An 11,742-nucleotide genomic window follows, 5' to 3' on the forward strand; every position below is an offset into this window, starting at 1 on the left:
GTTTGTTAGTTTTTTTTAGACTTATAAGATGTCCTGGGTGAGTGTAAGGTGTAGATGAGTGGGATGAGCGCTGAAAGATGGCATTTTGTTGTTAAAAGAATCAGCTGGTTTTATGGTTAGGAACATATGCACAGTGATCAGGCTTTTATTAAAATACCCCCGCCACAGCAAACCTGCCGACTAAGTGAATTTCCATTTGTCTGAATTGATTTTAAATTAAATCTATAACATTATGTTTAACGAGTACCTAGAATTGCTGCTACAAGAAAATAAATAAAGTAAGGTTTTTGGTCAAATATTAATAGCTTATTATGAAATAAATACATTTGCCAAGTTTGATCAAAATATATCCATAAACAAGCAAACTACAACATTTTACAATATTCTCCACAAGAATAACATGAAAATCTTAAATTTAAAATTTTTTGAACTTTTCCGTTACCAAAAACCAATCAAAAACACTTTGATATACTAAATTATTTGTCTTTTTGAGCTCTTTAATAAGGTATAAGGAGAAATTGGTAAATTTTATATTTTGAGGGTCGAAAATGAGAAAACACTATTTTTACCCCGTAAAACCCCGTTCTATGGTCTGATCATGCTGGTTAATGAAAACGTTCGAATGAAAGTATGTAAAGGGAATTAACGTTTGTACAAAATTTCATCAAAATCGGATTATTTTTGCTTGAGTTATCGTTGAAATGCAAACACTGTTGAAATCACTTTTGAAAGAATAAGAAATAAGCTATAAAACACACACTACACAAACAAAAGATACCATTGAATTGTCTTCAACCAACCCATGAGGATGACAAATCTACGAAAGCGTGCAACCTGTGACATAACCTCGATACAGAGTCCATATTATTGCCTGCAGTAGATAAATCGCAAATTAAAAAAGGCAAAACATCGCAGGTAAGCCAAGCCTGGGGCAGCACAATGCTAGCACGAAGCTGTAAATTTATTAACAAAGAGCAAATTTACAATGGGCGGCGGCTGGGCTCTTGTGTCTGCCAGCTACAAGATACACACTCAGATACGGCTACTGTGGAGAATATACACTAGAGAGGAGAATACTACGTGTTATGTCCAGCTACAAGATACACACTCAGATACGGCTACTGTGGAGAATATACACTAGAGAGGAGAATACTACGTGTTATGTCCAGATACAAGATACACACTCAGATACGGCTACTGTGGAGAGTATACACTAGAGAGGAGAATACTACGTGTTATGTCCAGCTACAAGATACACACTCAGATACGGCTACTGTGGAGAATATACACTAGAGAGGAGAATACTACGTGTTATGTCCAGCTACAAGATACACACTCAGATACGGCTACTGTGGAGAGTATACACTAGAGAGGAGAATACTACGTGTTATGTCCAGCTACAAGATACACACTCAGATACGGCTACTGTGCAGAATATACACTAGAGAGGAGAATACTACGTGTTATGTCCAGCTACAAGATACACACTCAGATACGGCTACTGTGCAGAATATACACTAGAGAGGAGAATACTACGTGTTATGTCCAGCTACAAGATACACACTCAGATACGGCTACTGTGCAGAATATACACTAGAGAGGAGAATACTACGCGTTATGTAATAGTTGTCTTTTGAAGGTCGGATATACCTGACTCTAGCATTAATTACTGGATCACTTTATTGAGTGATGCAACATGTGTGCGTATGCGTAAGTTGAATACAAATGCAGTATAAGAAAAAAATAGATAATTGAAGAATTTAGTGAGATCACTGTGTAGTGTTGACTGATTATTAGAATTGATGTCCTTGATCAGGACTGTTTTTAAATGCTACGAAAAGCACAAATGGTTTCTCGTTGGACTGGACCGACTTTCTGATTGCTATAGGAATAAGAACCTAATTTTTCTTAAGAGGGTTAAATTAAATCAAAACCAACTTAAAGGATTCTCCTTTCAGGTTACATTCACTCACAGTCTTAGTGTATTTGTGGTTCGAATTAATTTAATTGATAACAAACAGTTTGTGTTAAAAGTTCCGGGATCTATTGACTTGTTACCTTTGACGAGGACTCATAGAAATCCTTGCTGTATGGCAAATTTTCCTTCGTCAGTATGTTTTTACATTTTCAACGAAATTGGTATTTTGAAAGTGTTTAAGTTAAAGGAATGTGCCTATCTAATGTTGACTTTTGGTTAGATAAAATCATTATTTGGTAGCCCAATGACAAAGACAATCTGGATACAGAACAGATCTTGCTTCTGATCTAACCCAATCAAGCAACCTTGAGATTTAAAAGCGAGGACTTTGACCTTTCGGTTATCCAGACAATTGACGACAATCATTTTTAAAGATGCTCTACACCACTTCCTGAAAGTTTCCCTTCTCAAACGCTACTTCTTTGACACATTTGAGGTTTCCAACAGAGCTGGGGCACGAAGCTCTCCTCAAACCCCATCATCGTGCCGCTGAGGCCCGGGTTAGGAAAGCCGGAATGCGTGTCTTCGTCTTATCTACGACAAGCCAGGACAGGAAGCCGTAAACTCACCACGACCGACGACCAGATGTGTCAGGTACACCGGATATACCTTAAAGGCCTGTTCACACCGGCGTAGCTAGACGTCTGCAGACGTATTCGGTGTATTAATACGTCGCCAGTGCACTGTTCACACCGCAGCTACGTCTGACGGCTACGTAGCCGGTGAGCCGGCTGTCGTTTGTTTATTTTATTATATTATTTCATATTTATTTATAGCCTATTTGTTAATTTATTGATTAATTTTATTAGTGTTTCATGAATTTCAGTTAAGATCGCCACGGTTCAATTGCAGCTTTTATTAGTACCCTGAAAAGTCTGTTGAGTAATGTGTTAATGTTGAGACAAATATTTCACTTTAATTTTTAGACCGTATAGCCTATAGTAGACTATAAGATTTGCACTATAAATATAAAAAAAATTTCCAGAAAAAATGCAATAATTTTGCTCATTCATAATGTAAGAAAAAGACGTAGTAGGCCTATGTCTAGAAATAATTCATTAATGTTTCATAAATGTCAGTCCACTATATGAACCACAATAAACCATATTAAGAGAGAGACATTGTTTTTGATAAGGATATTTGCAAGCATTAACAAAAATAATTAGTGGACACTAGGTACTCTTATGATGAAGTATTATTATATTGATCATACAGGGTGAATAAAAAGTCAAGACCCCCCCCCCTCTAATATTTTTCCAAGTAAATATACAGAGATATCCTTTTGGCGGTCAAGCAATCTTAGCAGGAAGTTTCATTTTATCATTTTGAAATTTTTGAGTGCCCCCCCAAAAGGGGGGATTTGGGGGGCAACTCAAATATTTTAAATGTAAACTCCCTTCAAGTGACACCTCATTTTGAAGAGTTTACAAAAACTTAAAGAATGGTGAAAACTAGAGGTCGCTATCTCTTCTTTATCCAAAATGGTAGCCCGTCAAATGTTGTGGAAAATCAACGGTAAAATAGTTAATATTGGCTGCCATTTTGGATAGAGAAGGGATAGCGAGCTCTGGTTTTCACCATTCTTTAAGTTTTTATAAACACTTCAAAATGATGTGTCCCTTGAAGGGGGTTTCTATTGAAACATTTTTAGTTGTCCCCCGAATCCCCCCTTTTGGGGGACACTCAAAAATTTTAAATGTAAACCCCCTTCAAGTGACACCTCATTTTGAAGTGTTTACAAAAACTTAAAGAATGGTGAAAACCAGAGCTCGCTATCTCTTCTCTATCCAAAATGGCAGCCAATATTAACTATTTTACCGTTGATTTTCCACAACATTTGACGGGCTACCATTTTGGATAGAGAAGAGATAGAAACCTCTAGTTTTCACCATTCTTTAAGTTTTTGTAAACTCTTCAAAATGAGGTGTCACTTGAAGGGGGTTTACATTTAAAATATTTGAGTTTCCCCCCAAATCCCCCCTTTTGGGGGACACTCAAAAATTTCAAAATGATAAAATGAAACTTCCTGCTAAGATTGCTCGACCACCTAAAGGATAAATCTGTATATTTACTTGAAAAAATATTAGAGGGGGGTCTTGACTTTTTATTCACCCTGTATAAAGTTGTCTTAAGATTGATTGTTATGTTATAGTCTAATTTAAATGTGATAGATTACCGCGATTTAAAGATTTTTTAAATTATAGTGAATTGTTGTGTTATAGTCCAACATTTACCACTTATAAATTAATAATGAGGTGGAGGGAGGGTGGCGGTGACAGCCCGGTGTGCTAGTGCGCATGCGCGTATTCGGCGATGCGAGCTACGCGTAGCTAGCCGGCGTAGCGGCAGCGCCGTAGCTTCCGTAGCTCACGTATTAATACGCCGGTGTGAACACTCCCTATGAATTACATTAGGAGCTACGTCAGCTACGTATTTCGAAAACGTATTAATACGTCTGGCTACGCCGGTGTGAACAGTCCTTAACGTGTCTTCCGGTCGCACTGTGACGCCACAATTTGTTGAGATATCATCAGCTGATGTGGAGACACTTTCCGCTCGTTGGCGCCAAAACGGCTCCTTCCGCCGAAAAACGGGGCGGTTGTGACAACTGTTATTATTTACCTGTTGTCTCCAGTGTTGACAGTTTTCTGCTCAGTGAGCGCAATGATGGTAATGTTTGAGTTACTGGGTAATTACTCGGTTACAAAGTGACATAATTATGAGGTATGAAGTTGCGGCGTCTGAAGCCTTTGAGGCTGAACTGTGAAGTGTTCAAGGAAAAAGATACGTAGACCTTGTGTGTCATCGAGAATTTATTTCAGTAAAATATGTGTCAAAGTCCAAAAACAGACCCATGGCCTCATTACGATCACAACACATTAGAGGTCTAATGTAAGTCACAATAGTCTTTGAGTTATAACCCTGATTCCTAGTCTGACGTCTTTGGTCCACAAGTCTTTAATACTCGATGTCTTCACAAGTAGTGTGAGTTCTTCATAAGTCTTCACGATTTGACCCACAAAGACTTGTTGATATAATTTATTGAAAGGTTACTTGATAATTTATAAATATTATTATAATATGCATTTTTATTTAGCGGCAAATAGGTTACGAACTCTTTCTGACCACTACCACTAACCCACTCAAGCTTAGCTCCTAGTTTTGTTTTAAATTTTGTAATCCTGTTCCATAAAATGCTGTCAATTATACTACAAATGGAGGCTCACATTTTTATGGCTTGACTTAGTTCCACAGAAACAAATTTTTTTGGAGACTCCATTACAAGCTCTTAGTCCAGCAGCCTCAGTCTAGTAGGGTTTTAGCTCACTGGACTGGAACATCACGAAGAAGAAGAGAGAAGATGAACTATCGTTGTTATGATGTTCTAACGTGAAAACCTGCAACATTTGTTGTGGGATGGGAACTTCAGCATGCTACTACCAGTTTTAGCAAAACGTCACAGATAAGGACAGTCTTAGTACAAAAAAGTACCTATCCAAAATAAACAAAAATAATACAGTATGACTAAGAGAACGTTTGTTCGTTTATACGTGATCTATTTTATCAGTATTATCAAAACTAGTTTTTTACGTTAATTTATGTATCTCCTTTCATACTTGGCTTAGTATACCTAAATTCGTATGGTCACCACTTCCAAGTAAAGCATTAAGTATTAAGCTTTTGTTCCTCTTGCTTATTACAAAAACTGTATGATTAAAAGTTTAAAAAAACAATGATTGTGAGTACGATGCGATCTCATAGTTATTTATTGTATGAAACAATTAAACCCCCTGAAGCACCCACCCACTGTGTGATCACCTCAATTGAACCTTAATGTAGAAGTTAAAACGAAAATTGAGCAATTAACGTTTTTCTCCAAGGTTTATTATAGCAGATGGCAGCGCCTCCACCTGTTAAATGGAAACTCTTAACGACGCCGTTGTTCCTGACTTTATGTAACAGGTTCCGCGTCTGTATCTAAAATTGGTTTGCAGCTAAAGAATTGTCAAACGGCGCTATAAAGAACGCAGTCATAAAAAATGACTCGCATGACTTTAGTGCCCCCGTTTTGCGGGATTAGAATTTTAAAACAGCGCGAACAAGACGATAATTGGGGTAACGTGTAATTACTTATCTCTTGGTGCCCGGTTTTGGAAGTCGAGCCCGTATTTGGACTTTGGGGCTGCACCGGCCCCACACCTGCTCTTGAAATTTTATTTCTAGAAAACATTTTGGGAGCTTTGTTCTTTCCTGATTACAAACGTTTTACTTATTTTTCAAAGGATGTATGAATTTCATGATTGTTGGTTAACTTTTCAACAATAACTGTTTAACTCATAAGAAAATTCACTAGAGCTCACTTTATTTTAGTTTTAAATAAGCGTTTAGCTAAATGCGCCACTCCTTAAATAAGCATGAATAAGTTTAAGGGATTAGTGAGCTGGTTCAGTATTCGTTCAAATATCTGAGTGACTGAGTGGTTGAAGTGATCGCCAAACAATCAGAATTTTGTTTTTTGAGCCGGAGTAAAGTTAGCAGCTTTTTGGTGGTACGAAACCGGAATCAACTATCCTCAAACTAGTATTTTTAATAAATCTTCTGGTGAAAAAAGTACATGACCTTAGAAAATTAAATCTTTTATTCGTTTGGAACGCTATGAGTATACAAATCGTAATTCTCGTCATCACCACTTAAAAAAGTACATACATAACCCAAACACTACAAGCGTACATTTGAATTACAATTTGATGAATAAAGACATCAACAAAATTGAGCTAAATTCCCGACACAATTTTCTCAGCAAATTTTTTCACAATCTGGAGGGATATCAGATACGGATATTGGAACGCTTACGCTGAAATCGTTGTTTATAGTGGTGTAAACGACAAGATAGCGCCGGGTACAATACAGCTCTGGGCTCCCGTTCACTTTATATCTGAGTCGAGCGACTAAACTGAGCAGAGTTAGCATTGCGCTGTGTTTACATGCGGGGAAATTGTCTGGACAAAAATGTATACATGGTTGAAAATTATTAGATTAGCCTCTATTTACTACAACTATTCTAATGAGGAAAGAATTTTAAAATTTGTATTCGCACTGATTTTTGCAGGACTTGCAGATTTTGCTTAAAAATGTACGTAACTATCGGAAACGAACCATGTATGATTAATTCTGTTAACTACAAGTTGAGATTTCAGTAAAAATTATCTCCCAAGGATTTATTTAGAAATCTTAGAATCAACATCACGCCTACATTTTTAACTTTCTTCAGACATAATAAAGCTCAGTAATAAGATACAATTTAACTTAAGCCCTAGTTGCTCCGTATGTTGAATTGAGCCTACTCTGGCGATGTATAGCTGCAAAGCAACCGGAACCCCCTGTATTTTTCCAAATTAAACGACGTGCTTATCTACATTTGCATTTGGAGATTTGACTGGCCAACTATACCGTGTACTCCCGCTATCTCCGCGTTCCGCCACCTCCGAACCCAAATCTGTCCCGCCACCTCCGAATTGGTAGCTGTTATTGCATCCACAAGGAAGGGGCTGTTATTGCGCTGTTACTGCAAAGCCCCGTGGATGGAAGATTTAATTAAAATTTAACCCTTGGGTTAGGTTAGGTTAGGTTAGGTTAGGACGGAAAGTCTTAACGCATGTAGTAACCGAGGATCATAGGGGTCATTCTGAAATTCGGAGGTGGCGGGACACGGAGGTGGCGGGACGCGGAGATAGCGGGAGGTAACCACCAATTATACCGTAGAACCGAAATTTACCCTCTGTATTCAAAGTAAATTATTCAACTTTCTACAATAATCTTAGATTGGACAGTTAAGACCGATTGCCAACCCCTACAGCACAACCCTATCATCAGAACTCAGCGATGCAACGTACAGGGATTTGCGTAAACAAGCGTATAACCACGACGCCACCTCACAATGCAGATAATCCTGCCACAATGCCGCAATTTGGTGAATAGCGTAATCAGCTGGTTATAAGGGCTGTGACGTCATTAAAATGTCAAATACGCCTGACGCTGGGACCAGCGCACCCAGCTGGCTAATAGGATCCGGGGTGAATTTTGATTGGGATAATTTGGAAGAACCTCATTGAGGAAAGAGTTGGTTGGCTTGTTTTGCGGTAAAGAGCGTCGAATACTTAAAAGACATTGAAAAGCTCAGATAAACGTAGGTAATTGAATGAGAATTTAATTAGGTTTATTTTATATTTCGGTATTATTTTGCTAACTTCGCTTAACAAACAGTTTTATGACCATCCGAAGAGCGAAAGTCAACGCAATCAAGCTGATAACTTAGGTAGTTTGAGATTTTATTGGGCCAAGATGAAAACCTGGCTGCCACACACGTTATTTATTAAAATGACTGACTTCAAAGAAAATTGGTATAAGCCCTTCAATTGTTTTGGATTTTCCGTTAATTGAACGTCCTTGTCGCTAAACGTTGCAACGCAGCATTCATAAATTGCTATGGCATTTTGCCTATAGCAGCGTTTTAAACCCTTCAGGTATTTTAGTGCAAATCTGGCTACAGTCTTTTAACTCAAGCTGGATGTCTAGTTACTGCAGTGTTCTATAATCAAACATTTCGTTTAACTATTGCAATGTCTAAGTCCTATCCCATTGGATCCCTCAGTTCCTTAGCAGTTCAAATTATCCCCACTTCACACCAGTGTACCTATACACAAATAATGCACTTAACTATTTCAATCGTCTTCCAATATGTTTAAAGCCAACAATATCTCAAGTCCAAGTTCTTCTCACTTCATTGTAGTATTTTATTTTTATAGACAAACAAAACCATTTTAAATGTCAAATATTACTTAACATTACTCTGAAGTTCTCCATTTTTCGTCAGTCCTAGCCCTCCCCACTTCTGACTAGTGCACTAGTATATCTACAAGCAAATATAGCACTTCACTTTAAAAGGTCCTTCAGTTTCGAATACTCCTTTGAAATTCTCAATTCTAACATCTTCCCGAGTTTTGTGTCTATAGTGAAAGGCTGGGTTAAAATAGTTCAGGTCCTCCAGTAACTAATGTAGGTCTACATCTGGAACCCACAATTCCTCAAGAATCCTTCCACTTCACAATTGTGTTTCAGAAAAATTAATGTCGTACTTAATAATTTAGAATTCCCTACAATTCCTCCGCAGCTCTTAATTCCTGTTCAGTCAAACCACTTTGCTGACCCAACCACTTTATTGTACTGAGTCATAGTTAAAGATTACTCTTAACCATCTCAAATATCAATTCCTCAAGTCCAAGTTGTTCCCACTTCCCATTCGTTGGCCACCTGACAGACGTTCCCACAGGATGGGTGCGATTCCCATCGGACCAGCGTAATTGCAACATACATTTAAAGCCTATGAGAACCGCGAGCAAATATGTTATGAATATAATTAATTTCGCCCAATTACACCGGATTACACCGCCCAAGGCGCCTGATGTGTCCCCGGGCTTGTGCATCCGTTGCTCCATCTCTCTGATACACATTCATTATCTCAAATGGTTTTCTCCGGCTTTTAGTGTTCTCCTCCGGCGCTGAAGACTTTCCCAGGGATGTCCAGACTGGTTAGAGCTTTAATTTGGTTGTGGGTAAAGTTGAAGTAGTCTGAATTCGGAAAAGGATTTGACTACTTTGAACGATGAAGACAATTAAATATCGAGTATAGTTTCTTTATAAGGGTACAAAATATGTAAACAATATGGGAGGAGTGCCCATGATTACATTTTTTTTACATATATTCACGGGCACTCCCATATTGCTAAGGGTTATAAATTTGTACAAAATTAGGTGAGAATATGCACAATGGCTCAAAGATTACTAAAATATAGTTTTAACGTTGTGAAAAAGATAGTTAAAAATAATTGTATTAAGGTAATAATTAATCAAGTATCCTCATTTTGACTTGCCTTTTTCTAAGATAGAAACGTATCATTTTGGTGAAAGCTCTTCTACGGGTGTTGATAGAAAAATTAAAATTCTATATGTCAAATCAAGTAATAATCAATCCTGTATAAAATTTATGGTTGTCACCCTGTCAAACACAATTTAGGTATTTAAAATCTTAAATTATTCTAAGAAAACGCTATCTACCATTATCTCAAAGCTAATTTTCCGTATACAGTATTACTAAAATCATCGTACAAAAGAACAGAAGATTCACACACCATCCTACTTTCAGAGTTAATTACACATAACCAACTGAAAGTAAGTGACCCTCTGAACAAAAGGCAAGTTAGGGGATCCGAGAGTGTCATCCCTGTCCCATTAAAATGCCATCGGTGGCAACGCGGCGTGGCGATGTTTTGGAGGGAGAGCCTCGTCGCCCCGGCAACCCATAGATTTGCATACTCTGTAGGGACGGTGACACTACCCGCTCCCGTCACTCCGCTCGTACGTAAACAAAACATCTAGTATATCTTAAACGGGCTAACCTATAAAACAGTATCAAATTAAAGGTTACATGCTGAAAACTGAGCCTGCGGTGCTACAGTACTACGGACAAGTAGCACGTAGAACAAATGCTTATACGAAAGTTATTCTCATTGATTGTCACTGAGGTATAATAAATCTTGTTGACCTTTCAAAGCCACAGCTCCAAATATAAACATTAAATAATAAGTCAACTTAATTGGGAAATCCTCATTGCTGTATTTTCTGTAAGGAGTAAATCTCACAGCGACTGAACACATCCAAACACAATCAATATTCTGCTTAGACTTTTAATCTAGATCAATTACAACTTGGTAACATCATTAAATTTGTATCTTAGGGAATTATACAAAAACGTACTGTAGTTCATGAAATATGGAAAAAAAGTATTAAAATGTTTCTGTACTTGAGTTTGAAATATTTTTGGAATTTTCAAGGAAGCTACATTAGTGAAAGGCTACAGATAATTTTACTATTACGAATTTAATATCTTATAGAAGATATTAAATATTCACAAATGATAAATTAGGATGGGTAATGGGCGTCTTCCGAGGACCTATGTTATTTTTTAAAAATGCTGGGGAACTTTTCAATCACGATTAATAAAAAAAGTTTGTACAATTTAGAAAATTAGCAACATCATAACAACGCCTTTAAAAATTCTCAAAATTGTCATAATCCTAATTTCTTTAGCTTTTTAATCTCAAGCGAAAACCCAAATGACAATAAGCTAGTCCATCCCTAAGCCAATGCTGATGAAAGTTGGGGCCAAGATTAATACCGTTATAATGTGGGGATGCGAGTGGTGACGGCAAGGGTGGGTTTATAAATTGAAGTTTAAGTTGAAATAAAGGGTGGACCTAATCCTAGGGTGCTGACGCATCCCTTACCTTCCATCATCATCGCCTCAGTCAAGAGCAATGGCGTCAGCACACAGGGTAAATCAGCAGCGCAGAGTGATGGTTGAGATGAAAACTTTCTTGATGAAATGCATACTTGTATGCTTATACTTGTAAAAGACGTTATACACAGCTTATAGGGATAACCGGTTGTTTCGAAAATTTAAAGACACAGATTAGTAAATTGTATTTGAAGATTTGTAATACTTCAAAACTACAATTTGCAGTACCTAGATAACAAGATTACAATAGTAGATTTGTAGGAGGAAAGCGTAATGGTCTAGTGGTGAAGCGTCGGAACCCGAGGTCCCGTGCTCAAAATTTGCCAATCACCAATGTATGTTATCCATGTGATAATGCCTCAATCCTCTAGGACTAGAGTACATATAAGTAATATGTAAAACAGTTGCG

Source organism: Macrosteles quadrilineatus, unplaced genomic scaffold (assembly GCF_028750875.1).
Source record: "Macrosteles quadrilineatus isolate MER2022 unplaced genomic scaffold, UCM_ALF_1.0 Scaffold_2__2_contigs__length_208266976, whole genome shotgun sequence".
In the NCBI taxonomy this organism is placed as follows: Eukaryota; Metazoa; Arthropoda; class Insecta; order Hemiptera; family Cicadellidae; genus Macrosteles; species Macrosteles quadrilineatus.